This window comes from Macrobrachium rosenbergii, chromosome 26 (genome assembly GCF_040412425.1).
Source record: "Macrobrachium rosenbergii isolate ZJJX-2024 chromosome 26, ASM4041242v1, whole genome shotgun sequence".
In the NCBI taxonomy this organism is placed as follows: domain Eukaryota; kingdom Metazoa; phylum Arthropoda; class Malacostraca; order Decapoda; family Palaemonidae; genus Macrobrachium; species Macrobrachium rosenbergii.
Genome location: NC_089766.1, coordinates 6434068 through 6452502, shown reverse-complemented (window position 1 = coordinate 6452502; position 18435 = coordinate 6434068). Strand labels below are relative to the sequence as shown.

The 18435-nt window shown below is 36.6% G+C and overlaps 1 protein-coding gene and 1 long non-coding RNA gene across 3 annotated transcripts in view; one reads left to right on the top strand and one right to left on the bottom strand.

Annotated features, from left to right (window-relative positions):
* Positions 1-18435, top strand: part of LOC136852969 (uncharacterized) — a 335646-nt gene that overhangs the window by 188598 nt on the left and 128613 nt on the right. For both annotated transcript variants that reach the window (XR_010857288.1, XR_010857289.1), the window contains one exon: positions 17887-17943. This is a non-coding gene — a long non-coding RNA (uncharacterized lncRNA). The remainder of the gene's footprint in view (positions 1-17886; positions 17944-18435) is intronic.
* IRSp53 (Insulin receptor substrate 53 kDa) overlaps positions 1-18435 on the bottom strand; it is a 246589-nt gene that overhangs the window by 185449 nt on the left and 42705 nt on the right. The window lies entirely within an intron of this gene.

The window sequence follows — 18435 nt, the reverse complement described above, 5'->3', positions numbered from 1 at the left end:
TTTACCCCCTCCCCTCCCCTCCCCCCCTCCCCTCTTCCCCCTTCCCCCTCCTCCTCCTCCTCCTCCTCTAAATCTACTTTTGTCTATCTGCGCCTATCACCTCTTTCTGACTCCCCTGCCTACTTTCCTCCTCCTCCTCCTCCTCCTCCTCCTCCTCCTCCTCCTCCTCCTCCTCCTCCTCCTCCTCCTCCTCCTCCTCCTCCTCCAAATCTACTTCTGTCTATCTGCGCGTATCACCTCTGTCGTCTTCCTGTCTACTTTCCCCATCTACTTCCTGTCTACTTCTACTCGCCTGTCTAACCCTTCTCGCCCCCCGTATACTTCACCTTCCCGAAACCCCCTTTAAATCAACCGTTCGTTTCCAGACGGGAGTAATATCGGGATTAAATGGGGGATTACAAGAGATTCCTGTGTGATTATTCCAGGGGGTGGATTCCGTGTGATAGACTTGTCGTTGGAATTATTATTATTATTATTATTATTATTATTATTATTATTATTATTATTATTATTATTATTATTATTATATACTAAATGGCGTCGCAAAAATGACGGTTGTTGTTGCTCTGTGTATTATTTTACTTGCTACATTATTATTATTATTATTATTATTATTATTATTATTATTATTATTATTATTATTATTATTATTATTCCAGTGTAATTACTTAAAGGGTTTATGAATATTACACAATAAAAAGCCCATAGAACGGGTATCCTGATGTGCCTGTCTAGCCCAGGGCCGAAGGAACGAAGAGAAAGGAACAAAAATATTGTACAAGTTAGGGGAAAGCAAGAGAATGTACAGAATTCCAAAGCACGCATTGGCAAGGTCCTGGGTTTAATCCCACGGGTCGGCCTAGCTGGGATCCTGAAGAAGGAGTGAGGCTCGCAACCTCATCGTTGGAGACTTGTATGTGGTTATTATTATTATTATTATTATTATTATTATTATTATTATTATTATTATTATTATTATTATTATTATATGATGCATCATCTTCCCCCCTGTTTAGAATAATCATCACATCCGGTAATTAAGTGAAGGCCTTCACTGGCTAATCTCTCTCTCTCTCTCTCTCTCTCTCTCTCTCTCTCTCTCTCTCTCTCTCTCTCTCTCTGTTACTCATCCGTCCTTACGCCACCCAGTGCCAAAGCTTCATCGTGCAACTCTTTGCAGCGTTGCAACACAATAAACTTGTGTTTTTTTCTTAAAGGGTTAATGAGCGTGATACCTCTTACTTCATAACATCAGCAAGGTGGTGGGGCAAGGTCTTGGGGGAGGGGGTAGAATTGGGGGGAGGGGGACGGGGGAGGTGGTGTTTGTTCTCTTAGGGTCTCGTTGTAACCCTTTACTTTAGTATTTGACCCTCCATAAGGTTTGTTGCAAGTTTCGATGTTAGTTTATTCTCGATTTTTTTTAAAGGGAGTGTTGATTGGTTTACTGCTATCAAGTGGCGTTGCCGAACTTGGGTGGTGGGTGGTGGGGGTATTTAGGGACGTTTTTGTAGGTTAATTTTTTTATGAATATGAGCAATGGGTGTTGTTGGTGTGTTGGTATGTTCGAGATTGTGTGTGTGTGTATTAATTTATCCAGTCTCTCTCTCTCTCTCTCTCTCTCTCTCTCTCTCTCTCTCTCTCTCTCTCTCTTTATCTCTATATATATATATATATATATATATATATATATATATAGAATATATATATATATATATATATATATATATATATATATATATATATATATATATATATATATATATATATATATATATATATACATATATATATATAATTTTGTAGATAATTACAGTTACACATAATGTATATACACACCCATACAGTCATGCATACATTTGACACTTAACATATATACACACACGCAAACACTTGCATACACCTGACGTACACCATGTGTATCAGATCAAACTGAATGCCAAATTGATTCACAATAAAACCCCTTTGAAACATACCATAGGAGACCCACCTCAGTGACACCCCTGGCGATGACATGCGCTCTAGACTGACGGCGCCTCCCGTCTTACTACAGGGATTTCGTAACCGAGGAAGCCTTAGTAGGGTTGTAATCGTTGGGCGGGCAAAAGCGCTGAGTTTCTAAATAATCGCTCGCTGCGCGCGCCCCCGCCGCCCGCGCCGTGTGTATATGGGTTCTGGCCGGAATGCGTTTGCACGGGGAAATGTTATAGAGGGCGTCATGTAGTGGGCTGAGTCATTCTTATGGAGTTGTGTATGTTTGTGTGTATTTATGTATGTATGGGTGTAGTGTGTGTGTGTGTGTATATATATATATATATATATATATATATATATATATATATATATATATATATATATATATATATATATATATATATATATATATATATATATATATATTAAATAAAAACATACATGCATATATATACACATATATACACTCGCACATACATACATATACATATATATGTGTGAATATGTACATATATATATATAATATGTATATATATATATATATAATATATATATATATATATATATATATATATGTACATATGCTGTATATTACATATATATGCATATATGTGTTTATTTTATATATATATGTATATACATATATATTTACATAATTATATATATATACACATACATATATATATATACATACATACATACATACATACATACATACATACATACATACATGGCTAGCCATCCCCCTTCACGAAAAACCCGAGGAGGTCACGAGCCATAAAAATAATTATGAAAAAAATTTATGCCTTCCTCGGCAGACGCAATCCGAAAGAGAGAGAGAGAGAGAGAGAGAGAGAGAGAGAGAGAGAGAGAGAGAGAGAGAGAGAGATAAAACAAGGCCGTGACAGCAGAGAGATATAATCAGGCCGTGACATTGGCACTCTGACCGCGCAGACAATCGGCATAGAAAATCAACGAGTGTGGGTTTTTTCTTTTTTGTTTTTGCGTAGCGGAAAATATCTGATATTTAAAACGACCGCAGATTACAGTCGCCGAGTTTGTGATGGCGCTGCGCTTGCTGTTGTCTTCTTTGAAATGTGTGTTTGTTTTTCAGTTTTAAGTTTCGAATTTTCTCGGTGGATAATGTAAGTTCGTTTGGCTGCGTGACTTTTAATTTGCGGTTTAACGTCTTATTTTTGTTGGTTTTTTTTTTCCATCTGAAAGTTCTTCGTGTTTTTATGAATGGTGTGTGTGTGTATATATATGTGTGTGTATATAAATATATATACATATATATATATATATCATATATATATAATATATGTATATAATATATATAATATTATGTTTTTGTTTATAAATATGTACGTAATCTCATATAGAAACCGGGTCCTTTTTTGCCTATTAATCTCTCTTTGACCTCTTATACAATTATTCTCTCTCTCTCTCTCTCTCTCTCTCTAGGTCTTTTCATCTCATTTCCCCCTTGTACTGCATTTTAAAAATTAACTTTTTTTATTGATCAATGAATTTTTTTTAACAATCTTTTTATTCCATTCAGTGCGGATGTTGGGGGATGTTAATTAGTGTAATGGAGCATTACGTGAAAACATCCAATATTTGTTAGTCCTATTTAATTTCTGTCTGTGTGTGTTCGGATATGCGTGAACTTAGAAGATTGATGATAATGTTCGTCTTCCTTATATGACAGCAAACTGAAATCGTATTTTCAAGCACCATTTGAGACCGATTGTGTGTGCTAGTATGTTTACAAGAAGAAGAAGAAGAAGAAGAAGAAGAAGAAGAAGGGAAGAAGAAGAAGAAGAAGAAGAAAAGATGAAGGAGGAGGAGGAGGAGTATTTAACATTGAGAAGAAGAGAAGAAAAGAGGAAAAATTTAACATTGAGAAGAAGAAGAAGAAGAATGGGAGGAGGAGGAAAATTTAACATTGAGAAGAAGAAGAAGAAGAAGAATGGAGGAGGAGGAAAATTTAACATTGAGAAGAAGAAGAAGAAGAAGAAGAATGGGAGGAGGAGGAAAATTTAACATTGAGAAGAAGAAGAAGAATGGGAGGAGGAGGGAAGAAGAAGAAGAATGGGAGGAGGAGGAAAATTGAACATTGAAGAAGAAGAAGAAGAAGAAGAAGAAGAAGAATTGAGAAGAAGAAGGGAAGGAGGAGGGGAGGAAAATTTAACATTGAGAAGAAGAAGAAGAAGAAGAAGAAGAATGGGAGGAGGAGGAAAATTTAACATTGAGAAGAAGAAGAAGAAGAAGAGGAGGAAGAGGAAGAGGAGGAGGAGGAGGAGGAGGAGGAGGAGGAGGAGGAGGAGGAGGAGTAAGAATATTTAACCATTATTGAAAATAATTAACGTTTATTAAAAAAATTTTCGTAAATAAACATTTGCTTCTGGAATTCATTACATAAACATCAACTGCTAAATGTTCTAAACGTTTTCCAGTGAACGTTTGCTCACATTTAACATTTGTTAGAAAAAAAATACCCCTCAAAGTTTATCCTAGTAAAACGTTTCCGATCAATCCCCACCCCGCGACGGGATCGTATTACCGTCACGGGAATCCGATCCGTTTTACGCTTTATTGCTGTCGTGTTGTCGGCTTTATGACGCTACGGTTTTCGTGCCGGCAATTTTATTGTGTTGTGAATGACGCAGTATTACGCTTTTGAGTGGCGTCGTTTTAATTGATGCTGATCTGAAAGGTAAGTATTTAGGGTCCTGTTGCTTTAAAGAGATGATGGTTGATTGAGTGTTTTCGATACTTTGCATACATGTTTGTTTAGACAACAACAATTGTTTGTGCCATCAATTTTATTGTGTAGTGAATGACGCAGTATTACGCTTTTGAGTGGCGTCGTTTCAATTGATGCTAATCTGAAAGCTTAATATTTAGGGTCATGTTGCTTTTAAGAGATAATGATTGATTGAATGTTTTTGATATTCTCATACGTGTGTGATCTCAATTTTATTGTGCAGTTAAATTACGCTTTTGAGTGGCGTCGTTTTTTGATGCTGATCATTTAGGGTTGTTTTTAAGAGATAATGATTGATTGAGTGTTTTTGATATTTGTTATACAGGTTTGTGTAAGCAACAACAATTGTTTGTGCCATTAATTTTATTGCGCTTTTGAGAGGCGTCATTTTAATTGATGCTGATCTGGAAGTTGAATATTTAGGGTCATGTTGCTTTTAAGAGATAATGATTGATTAATGTTTGTTTTGATAATTCGCATATAGGTTTGTTTACGCAATAAGATAATTGTTTGTATCAACGTATTCACAAACAGATACATGTACGAAAGCGTGTGTAACATACAGAAAACAAGCGCTAACTCAGACACGCTCAAACAAAACGTAAATTCAAATACGCACAAACATTTGCAAACTTAGGCATGGAGAATTACACATACGTCACAAACATGTTGCTGGTAGCGAATAATGATTGTTTAAGATAAATCTGTATCGACGTATTTACAAACAATTATATGGACAAACGCGTGTATAATCGCGCAGAAAACAAACGCTAAGTCAGATACACACAAACAAACTCAAAAACGCTCAAACAAATGTAAACTCAAGCACGCACAAGCACACACAAACTCCAAAACGCACAAACAAACACAAACTCAAATACAAGCACACGCAAACAAACGTAAACTCAAACACGCGCAAACACACACACACGCACAAACATGCACAAAAACAAACGACGCACAAACACCAGATCAAAAGAGGTGACTTCGACTCCTTTTTAATCTCTGACCTCTGCTACCACAGAAATGATGCCCCCTTACCCCCTGCCCAAAAACAACCCCCCCCTCCCACCACCACCATCTTCCTCTGCCTGCCCTCCCCCTTAACAAATTAACCCATTAACCTTGTACAAATTTCCCTTTCAAGCATATAACTGGCGATTGAAATTGACTTCTCTTGATCTCCCGACGTGCGCAAGGCTGCGCGAGCAGGAGTGCATGCGCGCACGCAGGCTCGAAATTGCTCGGTATTGTTTACGCTTCTCTTACCACGGGATTTTGGTGACGTCACGTTTTACGTCGTACTTATTCCATTTGTGATTTCGAATCTTGTTTTTTTGTTTTGTGGGTATATGAAAATTTAATCATTTTTATTTATTTTTTTCATATTGCGGTTATTAATTTTATTGTCAATAATTCGAAATATACTTTCGTGATGCTTTTTGCCGTATTTATATATTTTGCAATTCTGTAGGCATAATTTTAATGTTTTCATTATAAATTGAAATTTAATCACGTCAAAAGATCCTGATAACAATGTAACAGAAATAAAATTTGTCACTATAACTTGTTCACGACTTTTTCAGTCATTATCGAGGTCTTAGCTAAAAGAAAAATATGGTGCATTTTTAAGTAAACCAAATAGAACCTCTTCAGGCTTGTCATATATATGTGTCTGAAGGGGATAAGAAAATATTTCCTTTGCTTCTTTTACATGAATAATTTGACATTTTAGTTTTCTGTAAAAGAAAGCTATTGAGATGGCTATCAGTCTGTCCGTCCGCACTTTTTCTGCCCGCCCTCAAATTTTGAAAACTACGAAGGGTAGAGGGCTGCAAATTGGTATGTTGATCATCCACCCTCCAATCATCAAACATACCAAATTGCAGCCCTCTAGCCTCAGTAGTTTTTATTTTATTCAAGGTTAAAGTTAGCCATAATCGTGCTTCTGGCAACTATATAGGATAGGCCTCCACTGGGTCTTGATTAAAGTTTCATGGACCGCGGCTCATACAGCATTATACCGAGACCACCGAAAGGTAGATCTGTTTTTGGTGGCCTTGGTTATACGCTGTAGCGGCTGTACAGAAAACTCGATTGCGCCGAAGAAACTTTGACGCATTTTTTACTTGTTTATTCACTGTTGATATTGCTATGATGAATAATCCACATTTTCGTTAATTTAATTACAATTAAGTGAAGAATAAAAACAGTGAAAGGTTCACAGGCCTATTATAGCTTTTCATATTTTAGGCTGGACAACAAAATCTCTCTCTCTCTCTCTCTCTCTCTCTCTCTCTCTCTCTCTCTCTCTCTCTGTCCCAGAAGGTCTCATTCCCAGCTGGCTGAAAAACGAATATGATTCCTAATCACCGCTTCCTAGAGAATCCCATTCCGATTCCCTCTCGCCCTCAAGGATATCACCACGTCATGAATGTACCCCGTTACAGGCACGCGGAAGGACTGCTGCAGGATGTCATGCTGCGTTGGGTCCTTAATTTGGGCTTTTAACCCGGTTTAATTTGGCTCCTTAACTTTTCAAAAGAGTCCTTAACCCGCTTGACTCCTGGTGTTCGAAGTCGCTTATTTTGAATAATCTTTTTTCCAGTTAATGTTTAGTTCTTCTCCTGCGTAATTTTTGGATGTAATTTGGGGGTGACGTTTCCGTGCTAAGGTCTCTCTCTCTCTCTCTCTCTCTCTCTCTCTGTGTGTGTGTAATAAGATGTCAATGGTCAATCTTCCGTTGTTCCCAAAGGAGATTCTGTTTATTTGTATTTATCCTCTCTCTCTCTCTCTCTCTCTCTCTCTCTCTCTCTCTCTGATAAGGAGTCAGTGGTCAGTCTTCTGCTGTTCCCAAAGGAAATTCTGTTTATTTGCATGTATCCTCTCTCTCTCTCTCTCTCTCTCTCTCTCTCTCTCATAAGCAGCCAAAAGCAGTCACTGGTCTCATAAGCAGTCAATGGTCAGTGTTCTGTTGTTCCCAAAGGAGATGCTGTTTATTTGCATTTATCCTATCTCTCTCTCTCTCTCTCTCTCTCTCTCTCTCTCTCTCTCTCTCTCTCTCTCTCTCTCTCTCTCTCTCTCTCTCTGATAAGGAGTCAGTGGTCAGTCTTCTGCTGTTCCCAAAGGAAATTCTGTTTATTTGCATGTATCTCTCTCTCTCTCTCTCTCCTCTCTCTCTCTCTCTCTCTCTCTCTCTCTCTCTCTCTCTCTCTGTAGCAAGATGTCAATGGTCAATCTTCCGTTGTTCCCAAAAGGGGATTCTGTTTATTGGCATTTGTCCTCTACCTCCCCCCCCCAGCATTCCCCTTCCATATTGCATTATGAACCTCTTTATACCTCCTTATACCGAATGAAGGGGACCTAATACCCTATACCTATTATATACTAGGGGGAACATGCCCCTTATACTCCTCTGTTAAGGGGATATAACGCCTTATATCCCTTCTGTAGCCGTTTGTGGGAATTTAAGTAAAATTATTATTATTATTATTATTATTATTATTATTATTATTATTATTATTATTATTATTATTATTATTATTATTCAGAAGATGCACCCTATTCATATGGAACAAGCCCACCAAAGGGGCCACTGACTTGAAATTCAAGCTTCCAAAGAATATGGTGTTCATTAGGAAGTAAGAAAATGTAAAGGGAAATACAGAAATAAGAGATTTCACTTATTAAAAAGAAAAAATAAATTAATGAATTAATAAACAGATAAAAAATTATTAAAATGCAGGAGAACAGCATTAGGTTAAACTTGACAATAATAAGGTTTTGTTTATAGATTATGGTTGAAGAATTGAAGGATTGACAGGCATTGAAAGGGGCTCTCAGATAAGTAGATGGATAGAGTAGATTTAGATTGAGCCGGCCTTATGCCAGCATTGCCATTTGACCTGAAGCAGCCTCTTAGTGTGAAAGGAAGCTGGAAGCTTGGTGTGGACCTCTGGACCTCGACAATCCAACAGAGACGTGGTAAATGGATAGGTGCGGAAATGGATCAATAATATTGTAAGCTATTTTTAATATATTGAAAGGAAGTGGTTCAGAATTTTTTTGGATAGAAAGATCTTCAGATCTTCTGTAATTGAGAGAGAGAGAGAGAGAGAGAGAGAGAGAGAGATAATAAGTATGGCATGCGTTATGACATGTTTTGAGGGAGAAAGAGAGAGTGTAAATTAGTGAGAATGTAAGTAGATGGTGGGAAATTTGGTAAATCGTTGAGAGAGAGAGAGAGAGAGTGTCGATATATTATGTAGAGTAATAGACTATCCAAAATATAGTTAGAAGAAAAGGATGTTAGAGAGAGAGAGAGAGAGAGAGAGAGAGAGAGAGAGAGAGAGAGAGAGAGAGAGAGAGAGACAGGCAGCAGGCAATTCCGATACACAATTCAGAGGAGCAGACTGACCAATAAATGACTAGAATGAAGAGACATCAGACTTGGTAAACATGACCTTCAAATACCTTCCATTCGTCTCCCGTCTGTTTACAGTCAGAAGAAAGACCTGACTTGACACCTGATACCTCAGGGTAACCTGACCCCCTTGGGCTTTGGTCGTTCCCCAGGTGAGTTCCCCTTCGTTCGCCCCTATTAGACAAGCAGGTGTATCTGGGTGACCTATTAGTCATTAATTGTTTATTTTTATTCGTATTTACGATGCCAGAGAACAAGAAATCAGTCAGTCAATCAGTTATTCGTATTTGATGGAGGATGTGATATGTTTGTTACGCGTTGGCGCCTGGGTCAGGGAAGGTCAGGTCAGGTCAGGTCAGGTCAGTGGTTGAGTGGGTGACCTTTTATGAATGCGAGATAGAAGGGTAGTTGAACACTTCAAGGTTAGGTCAGGTCAGTGCTTGGATGAGCGACCTCTTATGAATGCCAGATAGGGGGACATCGCAACATCTTAGGTCAGGTCAGGTCAGTGCATGAATGAGTAACCTCTTATGAATGCCAGGTAGGGGGACATAGTAACACGTCCAAATTAGGTCAGGTCAGGTCAGTGTCTGAATAGGTGACCTATGGACGCCAGGCAGTAGGACAATTGCTAAGTCAGGTCAGTTCTTGGGTGGGTGACCTCTACCCTGTGACCAAATGGGACATGGTGATGGCTAGCAACCTCATCCCACAAAACTTACCGAAAACTAAAGATTAGATAAAATTGGACCAGAAAACGAATAGGATTAAAAATTATTTTAATTAAAGATAAAAAAAAGCTTTTCAGCAGCAACAAATTGAAATAAAAGAATATCGCGTACAAGAAAGATAGATAATAAAAGAGGTTAAACTGAAATAAACAGGAAATCAAGACAGAATTATATTGAAATATTATTCTTTGATTTATTGAAATTTTAGAGATAAATGCCAGATGTTTTTGCAACAATATTATCACGTTGATTCGTCCATCAAAAAATAACAGCCACACATAATACAGCATTCTCTCTCTCTCTCTCTCTCTCTCTCTCTCTCTCTCTCTCTCTCTCTCTCTCTCTCTCTCTCTCTCTCTCTCAGGAAAGTCTTAAGGATTAATGGAAAGACAGCCGGGAGCCCAGGTGAAAACAACAGTAGGTATTCCGAAGGGGATTAGGGACTCTCTCTCTCTCTCTCTCTCTCTCTCTCTCTCTCTCTCTCTCTCTCTCTCTCTCTCTCTCCACGCTTCCACACCCCCTTGAGAAGCCCTTCGAGAAGGGATTAGTCGAGAGGGGTAAAGGGGGGGGGAGGGGAGAGGGAGGAAGAGGCATGTGAGGAAGGAAGCAGAAGGAAGAAGAATTAGAAGAGCCGGACGTAGGAATGGGCGCTTCCTCAGGTGAGAGAGAGAGAGAGAGAGAGAGGTAAGGATTAAGGTAATAAATGTTCGGTGTTGGAGTTCCTCTCTCTCTCTCTCTCTCTCTCTCTCTCTCTCTCTCTCTCTCTCTCTCTCTCTCTCTCTCTTTTTATACTTACTATCTTAGCTTCCTTGCCTCATTATGACCCATTTGCCGCTGGTCGGTAGATGAATGGTTATATAGTATAATTATATATACAGCATATATATATATATATATTATATATATATATGGGCCATATTTACACTCAAAATCATAGAAGAATAGGTTGCAAATAACGACCTTGTTATTGCAGATAACACGCTGCATTAACAAATAACAAACAAACATAAATAAGCTTATTATTGTAGTTGATGTTTATTGTTTATAGCGGCCAAGCGAAACAAATCAACAAAAAGAAAATCTCGCCATTCGAGGTTAAGCAGCGGAGTTGCCAGATACCGTTATTTTCGATAATTGATGTTTTAATTGATGGAGTTATCCAAACTTACGGGATCTGTGATGGTCAGTCTCTCTCTCTCTCTCTCTCTCTCTCTCTCTCTCTCTCTCTCTCTCTCTCTCTCTCTCTCTGACTTCTTTAGTTGGTTACTCGACCATTATACTCGAGTTTCGGCTAACATTGAATTAGAGACCTGTTTCGTCGAAAACAGGTATCGTTTTTTGAGAGAGAGAGAGAGAGAGAGAGAGAGAGAGAGAGAGAGAGAGATCATCCCTCAAGGATTATTAGTTAAATATCTATGTATATTAGAGGGAGAGAGCCTTTCGCTTAAATCTAGCGAGAGAGAGAGAGAGAGAGAGAGAGAGAGAGAGAGAGAGAGAGAGAGAGAGAGAGAGGATCATGTCTAAAGAAAAGCATTTCCATATCTGTGTTTATCAGAGGATGTAAGCCTCTCAATTAAAACGAAGAGAGAGAGAGAGAGAGAGAGAGAGAGAGAGAGAGAGAGAGAGAGAGAGAGAGAAAGTCAGTGTCTGAGAGAAAGAGGGTTTTTGGGGGGGAGGGCCGGTTCCAGGAATCAAGTCAACAAATAGCGGTTCATCCCGTTCCCTGGGAATCAACGCAGTAGAATGCTATCGTAACCATCACCTTGAGGAACCCCCAAAGGTCAGGCTTCAGCATTGATCGAAAGATGAATTTAACTTCATTCGATCTCTTAGATAAATAATTAAGTAAAATATGGAATTACTTGTCCTAATTACCTATCTGTTTGTACATGTATGGGGTTAGATGTACTGAATATTCATTAGATCTCTTAAATAAATATTTAATTAAAATATAGTTATACGTCTTAATTAGGAAGCAGCTTGTATACGTATTGAATTAGATGTCATGAACATATGTTGATGAGTAGAATTACATTCCATAATGTGGCCGAATCTCCAAATATTAAATAAATGTATAATTAAAATTTGGAATTACATGACTTGATTACTTGTCAGTTTTCATACTCATGGAATTAGATGTCCTGAATGTATATTGATGAGTTGAATTAGATTACGTAATGAGTTAGATGTCTGAATATATATTGAGATGAAATAGATTACATCATGTGACAGGCAATTAAGGTTCATGTCTAAATTGATTACACCACCATGTTTGCTTCAAATTGAACCCGTAATTCACTTAATAAATAAAGTATGACTCTTTAATTACATAGTTATATTATATTAAGATATTCATATTACGAAAGGTAATTCTTCTCTGGTCAAGGATTACATTTGTAATTATTAAGGTAATTATGATCAAATATCATGTTTTATTTTGTCGGAGGTACTTCTTATATAACAATAGTTTTTGCTCAAGGTATACTATTTTTCTTATACTGTAATAATTATTGTTGTTGTTCCAGCAATAGCTGTTGTCATTGTGCATGCATTTGTTTTTTTTATTTGTTTTCCTGGTAGCACTAGGAACGTCATTGTCATCAATATTCAGTATATTGGAAGCCTCGTACTTAGTCATACTCGTAAATGCAATATGAAATTCAGTCTATTAATGAACCGTACATTGTACATTCAGATCATTGTAATTAATAAGTTCATTTGCATCAAAATTATGTGACGAATGCTTGTCACATTATTTTCTAGTACATTAAGGAATATAGTTTCAGTTTGTTAGAGCGCATGTTTTAATTTATTCAGATTTATGCCTCGGTTCATAGGATATAGTTTCATTATGTCCAGATATACTGCATATGTATATATGTATGTATGTATGTTGTATATATATATATATATATATATATATATATATATATATATATATATATATATATATATATATATATGTATATATATATATATAGATGTATACATATGTATGTTTGTGTATATTTTATATGCATCTATATATATTTATATGTATATATATATATTTATATATATAATATATAATAATAATGTATGTATTCATGTATGTATGTTGTGTTTAATAATAATCTGCTAAAGTATATATATAATATATATATACACTGTATATATACTTTCGCAGATTATTATTATTATTATTATTATTATTATTATTATTATTATTATTATTAATTCCCAGATTCCTGAACCCCAAATATAAACAGTACTCAGCTTATCAATTTAAAAATCTAATTTGCATAATGATCGAACATTACAAACACCCACTAATAAAAAAAAAAGTACATTTTAATTGAAGCTTAAACTTCCTACCACTTAATAATTGACTGTGTCGTCATCTCGGCAATCTCAATTTCCACTCGACTGAGTGATAATTGATCGGTTTAATTACTCCCGGGAGTTGATGCAATTGACGAGAATTGATGACCGATGAAGATATCGCTTGGTTTCACATTGAGTTATTGCTGAGAATTTTTCATTTTGTTATTGTTGAAGTTATATCCGTCTTGAAGTTATTATGGTAAAGTATGTAGGTTGTAACTATGATGTGTATATCTATTTTTTTTCCGGTGGTGATTTTGTGATCATAGTAATGATTACTTTAGTTATATTATTATTATTATTATTATAGGGAATAGACCATCTCTTAAACAATTCCTGTTGAGTGAGATAATAATAATAATTATTATTATTACTATTATTAATCATAAAAAAAATAATTTATAATTTATTATTATTATTATTATTATTATTATTATTATTATTATTATTATTATTATTATTATTATTATTATTATTATTATTATTATTATTATGCCTTTTTTATATGCATGCCCGTTTTAAATCTTTAATTTTTTTGAGACAAAAAAAATAAACAAATTAAAACCATAAATAGATTTGTTAAATTAGCTCTCAGGCCTCACTATTACCCATAACCCCTTGCTGTGGAGTTTGTTGTTGGGGATTGGGAGTTTAAGAGTACCCGAATCTCATTAATCCTCCAAGTGACTTACTCCAGAAGCCCCTTGATCGAAGGAGAGACCGCCTCGAGACAGAGTATAATCCTGGGGCCGAGTTACAACTCGTAAGAGGGTCGGTCTTCGAAGTTTGTCTGTCTCCTCTCTCTCTCAGGAGGAGCTCTCTCTCTCTCTCTCTCTCTCTCTTAGGAGGGGTCCCTGAAGTTTCTCTCTCTCTCTCTCTCTCTCTCTCTCTCTCTCTCTCTCTCTCTCTCTCTCTCTCTCTCTCTCTTTTAGAAGGGCACTACGAAGTTTCTCCGTACTTCGAGGAGCACCCTCTCTCTCTCTCTCTCTCTCTCTCTCTCTCTCTCTCTCTCTCTCTAGGAGGGGGATTTTTCTCCAGGAGGACCTCTCTCTCTCTCTCTCTCTCTCTCTCTCTTCTCTCTCTCTCTCTCTCTCTCTCTAAGAAGGGACTTTGGAGCCTCTCTCTCTCTCTCTCTCTCTCTCTCTCTCTCTCTCTCTCTCTCTCTCTCTCTCTCTCTCTCTCTCTCAGACGGGGAAAGTTTGAAACCTAATCTTGGGCTAAGGCTACTCCAGTTGTGGATCGAATCGGAGATTTACTTCCTCAGTGAAGTGTTTGTGAAATGTAGTGAAGCGGAAGTGTTGGTAAGGTATGTGAGTGTGAAGTGTTTGTGATACACGGTGAAATGGAGTGTAGGCTAATAATGATTAGTGTTTGGAATTAATTGAGGGAGAATTTGGTGACTGCTGGCGAAGTGTTTGTGAAGTGTAGTGAAGCGAAGGTGTTGGGATGGTATGTGAGAGTGAAGTGTTTGTGATATACGATGATGCAGGGAGTGGGCTAATTAAGATTAGGGTTACGAATAAATTAGGCCTATAGGGGGAATTTGGCGAAGAGGGGTGAAGAAGTGTTTGTCAAGGGTATTGAAGCGTGAAGTGGGCTGATAATTTTGTGGGCTTTAAACAACTTTGGTTTAGGTGTGAAATGGTCTTTTTGAAGTAGTGAAAGCGAATTATTTTGTTAATTGAAGAGTGAAGAGAAGTGAAGCGGGAGGTACACTTATAGTCATTAGTGCATTGAAGCGTAATTTGATGATGTGATTGTTGAAAGAATAAAAAAATAAGAGAAAAATAAAAGGGTTAATTGTTCCTTCATGTTTAATTTTCACTTAGTTTTTGTCATTAAAAATTTACTAAGAAACAAAAACGCAAAAGTTTAATATTTTTATGCTTGAAGCAAAGACGCAACAAAAACAACAAAGTGAAAGAGAGAGAGAGAGAGAGAGAGAGAGAGAGAGAGAGAGAGAGAGAGAGATCACTTAATATTCGTCCTTCTAACAGCCATTAAGAGAAGCAGCGTTGGGAAACGCTGCTAATTTCAAATCTTCTCCCAAGCCTTTTAAAGAGGCTGATGATGATGATGGCCCACTAAACACCCTCTCTCTCTCTCTCTCTCTCTCTCTCTCTCTCTCTCTCTCTCTCTCTCTCTCGATTCAAGTAGACGGCGCGCTCTCTCTGATAAACATTGAAATATATAACTACCTGTTCTTAAGGGATGACCCAACTCTCTCTCTCTCTCTCTCTCTCTCTCTCTCTCTCTCTCTCTCTCTTTGGCACAAGGATAGGGAAAAGGTAGTGAAAAGGATTATGATGATTTTACTGTGAGAATAATCGGCTAGAGGAGAAGAAAGTAATAATTGATGATAATAATAATAATATTGAGTTTTGGCAAAATGATTATGATAATTATACTTATATAATTACTTAGCATAAAGGATAGAAGGGAGAGTATAATAATAATAATAATAATAATAATAATAATAATAATAATAATAATAATAATAATAATAATTCACAAGTTTATTTTAGTAGTAGCAGTAGTAGTATTAATAGTAGTAATAGTAATTATAATATTAGGAGGAATATTGATAATTATAAATTATACCAATATTGTTATTATCATAGTACTTAATAGTTGCTATAATAATAATAATAATAATAATAAATATTATTATTATTATTATTATTATTATTATTATTATTATTATTATTACTTGTGATGTTTTCATACAGCGCGTATACTTGACTCGTCAGCCTACCTGTATATGCAAATACACACGTCACCAACATCCCATAAATCATTAATAAGTAGCACCGACGTCCAACCAGGAGTACGTAACACGTCTCGCCAAACGAAAGTAACAGTAACACGACCTCCAAAGATGGTATATCGGAATCACATTTCCTCACGAGATCGCCATATTTGGTTTTTGTTCTGCTACACATGGCCTTATTCGGATGGCGTCTGCCGCCTCCTCCTCCTCCTCCCCCTCCTCCCCCCCTCCTCCTCCTCCTCCTCATTCTTATTCTTATTCTAATTCTCCTCCTTCGTCTCCTCCTCCTCCTAGTCCTCTTTCTCATCTTCCTTTTTCTTCTCCCCCTCATCTTCCTTTTTCTTCTCCTCCTTCTCCTGCTTCTTCTCCCCCTTCTCCTCCTCCTCCTTCTCCAACTTCTCCTCCTCCTCCTTCTCCAACTTGTCCTCCTCCTCCCTCCCCTCCTCCTCCTGCTTCTTCTCCCCCCCTTCTCTCCTCCTCCCCTCCTCTCCTCCACCTGCTCCTCCTCATCTCCTGCTTCCTCCTCCTTCTCCTTCACTCCCTCTTCCTCCCCCCTCCTCCTCCCTACCCTCCTCCTCATCTCCTGCTTCTTCTCCTCCTTCTCCTTCTACCTCTTCCTCCCCCTCCTTCTCCTCCTTTACCTGCTCCTCCTCATATTCCTGCTTCTTCTCCTCCTCATCTTCCTGCTTCTTCTCCCCTTCTCCTTCTACTCCTCTTCCTCCCCCTCCTTCTCCTCCTTTACCTGCTCCTCCTCATCTTCCTGCTTCTTCTCCTCCTTCTCCTTCTACTCCTCTTCCTCCCCCTCCTTCTCCTCCTTTACCTGCTCCTCCTCATCTTCTGCTCCCCTTCTCCTTCTTTCTCCTCCTCCTCCTCCTGCTTTACCTGCTCATCCTCATCTTCCTGCTTCTTCTCCTCCTTCTCCTTCTGCTCCCCCTTCTCCTTCTGCTCCCCTTTCTCCTCCTCCTCCTGCTCCTGCTCCTCCTCATCTTCCTGCTTCATCTCCTCCTTCTCCGTATTCTCCCCTCCTCCTCCTCCTCCTCTTCGGCGCATGCGTGAAGATACTCGCTAAATAGCTATGTTTCTTTCATGGCTTTTTCTTTGTCAATGCCATCACCTCATGAATATTAGCGGCAGTGACAGGTTATTATTAGAGAGAGAGAGAGAGAGAGAGAGAGAGAGAGAGAGAGAGAGAGAGAGAGAGAGAGAGAGAGTTGCGTCACTTCCCAAGTTGGCGGCGATTATGTTGTGATTTTTTGATACGAAGTTATTAGGGACGGTTAATTATTGTTGTTGTTGTGATATCTGCTGCTGCTGCTGTTTGTGATTTTTGTCTTTGGAAATTGTTTGCTATTGTCCTTTATGTATATATATATATATATATATTATATATGTGTGTGTATACATATATGTATATATGAATATATATATATATATATATATATATATATATATATATATATATACATATACACATAAATATATATATATATATATATATATATATATATATATATATATATATATATATATATATATATATATACATATATATATATATATATACACACACACATATAAACACACACAGATATATATATATATATATATATATATATATATATATATATATATATATATATATATTTGTGTGTGTGTGTGTGTGTTTATGCATGTATACATGTATATTTATATTAAGTTTTGAGGCAAAGTGTGGCATTAAAGAACCATGTTTATTTTCTATCAAATTTGCCCTTGTGGGAGAGAACATAATTATATTTCTTATAGATTTGGAAATTTTTATACTGTATTTTTTGGAATTTGTTACTGTTTAACCTTGTGATATTTTTTATTATTACAGCTCGAAGTATGTAACGCCAGATCATTGCTGAGATAAATAAGCGGATGAATTTTAAATGTAAGTAATAATTTTTATGATTAGTTTTTTGTGTTTTATATTTGAGTAGTATAGAAAATTTTGTATATTTCTTCTGAGGAATAGAAGGTAAGATTTTAATTGTTATTCATATAATAATTTTGTGTTATTTTATACTTGAATAACAAAGACAGTTTTGTACTGTCCTCACCTGAAGAATATATTCTCAAGACTATCATGGAATATATATATATAGATATATATATATATATATATATATATATATATATATATATATATATATATATATATATATATATATATATATATATATATATATATATATTTATATTTATATATATATATATATATTTCTGATAGAGTAATACTGATAGGTGAAGGAAGAATGAGGGCAGTTAGCTAGCTAACCATGGCAGGGAATAGTTTAGAAAGTCGCGTATTAGTAAGAGTAGTGTAAAATTGTGGTTTAGCCACAATTTTATTTAGATAAAGGTACAATTTTTCTTACTACGG